General features: G+C 41.6%; 1 long non-coding RNA gene across 1 annotated transcript; it reads right to left on the bottom strand.

Moving 5' to 3' along the window:
* Positions 1 to 568: 568 nt before the first annotated feature.
* Positions 569 to 1,364, bottom strand: LOC120567287. Its single transcript, XR_005640538.1, has 3 exons — positions 1,196 to 1,364; positions 781 to 1,063; positions 569 to 665 (listed from the first exon to the last, which is right to left on the bottom strand). It is a non-coding gene; the product is annotated as an uncharacterized LOC120567287 (long non-coding RNA).
* Positions 1,365 to 2,197: the final 833 nt, after the last annotated feature.

Below are 2,197 nucleotides of genomic sequence, written 5' to 3'. Positions count from 1 at the left end.
CAACAAGAATACTGTAACTATTCGTCTCTCCGTCTGGCTGGATCAGGCCATAAAATTTCATCCACATCACAGGCTATGTCTTCATTGGCAAGGCACCATTGGAAGAATCGCCTTGTGTGACGAATCCACCCCTGCACTGAAGCTGCTTCAATAAGATCACATGCCTGTTCCATGGCCTGAATGAGGGGCAAACGGTCATAAGGTCACGGGTCGTATACGCTTCCATCCACCACACGCTGAAAAAAATTCTTCTATAGGATTCAGGAAGGGGGAGTATGAGGGAAGATATAAAACTTCAAAATCAGGGTGATCATGGAACCAGTTCTGGACCAGAGCAGCCCGATGGAATGGGACATTGTCCCAAACGACAATGTACCACATCTGGTCCACTTGGTGTAATGCGGTGACAATCTCAAGCAATCGGTCAAGAAATGCAAGTATCAGATTTGCATTATAGGGTCCCAGATTTGCATGGTGGTGGAGGACCACATTTTGTGTGATAGCAGCGCAAAGGGTGATGTTACCCCCTCGTGGCCCTGCACATTAGTGATTGCCCTGTGCCCTATTACATTTCTCCCTCTTCTTGTTTTTGCAAGGTTAAATCCAGCCTCATCCACATATATAAATTCATGTTGAATTTCAGCAGCATCCATTTGCAAGACTCTCTGAAACACAAGAAAATAGGATGCTATTCAATATCTATAGCACAGTATATTTTTTGTGACAGAACATTATGAGCAGTGCATGATACCACACCATAGTCAGATGAACAATGCATACCTCCACATACTCATTGCGCAGATGTTTCACTCTCTCTGAATTTCTGTCAAATGGTACCCGATACAGTTGCTTCATGTATATTTGATTTTTCTTTAGGATTCGACCTAATGTTGACAGAGAGACTCGTTGGATGTTATTGAAAATATTGTCATCATTGATGATATTGGCTTGGATTTCTCGTAGCCCGATACAATTATTGGCCAAAACCATGTTCACAATTGCGGCCTCTTGTGCACGAGTAAACATAGGGCCCCTTCCACCTTGGTGTCCTCGACCCTCAATCCTATGTAAAAAAAAAATAAGAAAAATAAATAAATAAATTTATAAATATATGACAGCCTACAGTCAAATGTCACAGTAAACAATATTGATTATACAAGCTTCAGTTTCAATTTATACTGTGTGGTTAGCTTACCTGTTTTCTCGATGAAATGTCCGAATTACTGACGCAACAGTATTTCTGCTGAGATTTGGTTGAACTCTTTGTCCAGCTTCCATCAGTGTCAGTCCATGGTTGATAACATGGTCAATAAGTGTTGCACGGATTTCTTGAGTCAAATTTGGTCCTCGTCTTCTTTGTTCAGGTTCTTCTCTTCCTCTACCTAGGCATCTTCCTCTACCTCTTTCTCCTCTTCCTCCTTCTCCTCTTCCTCTACCTAGGCCTCTTCCTCTACCTCTTTCTCCTCTTCCTCCTTCTCCTCTTCCTCTACCTAGGCCTCTTCCTCTACCTCTTTCTCCTCTTCCTCCTTCTCCTCTTCCTCTACCTAGGCCTCTTCCTCTACCTCCTTCTCCTCTTCCTCTACCTCCTTCTCCTCTTCCTCTACCGCCTTCATCTCCTCTTTGAGCTCCCCCTCTCATTCTCACTCTTCTTCTTCTTCTAACTCCTTCCATTTTTGTTGAAGACAGGTGAACTCACCTGCTGCCTTTTATAGCACACCTGAGTGCTGCGTTTTCAAATTAGCACATGTGTGCTTCCACACCTGGTAGATGTGTTTATCCAATTCGTTCATTAGTGTGGTAATTGGCAATCCGGTGCTTTGTAATGACAAGGAAGTAACCTCACAATCCTTATCTGTGTCTAAGGTGTGAAAATGTGTGTAGAGTTTTACAAATCACTGTTTGTAATGTTTTGCAAAAAGGGTGAAGCAGACATTGTGTGTAATGTTGTGCAAATCTGTGGAGGTGTTTTGCTCATTGGAGTAGAATTTTGCAAATTGTGTGAAAAATTTTATTTTAGTGTGTAAACAATCGTAAAAAACTGTAAGTATTTTGATAAAACCACACTAGTTTGCAAAATTGTGTTTTAGCAATTGGAAAAAAACTGTAACAGTACATTGTTCATCAAAACCCCCGATAAACAGGCAGGGAGAATCAAACAGGCAGGGAGAATCACAGAACCTCCCAAAACATAAAAAAT

This window comes from Perca fluviatilis, chromosome 10 (genome assembly GCF_010015445.1).
Source record: "Perca fluviatilis chromosome 10, GENO_Pfluv_1.0, whole genome shotgun sequence".
Taxonomy (NCBI): domain Eukaryota; kingdom Metazoa; phylum Chordata; class Actinopteri; order Perciformes; family Percidae; genus Perca; species Perca fluviatilis.
This window is presented reverse-complemented; position numbering and strand designations above follow the sequence as displayed.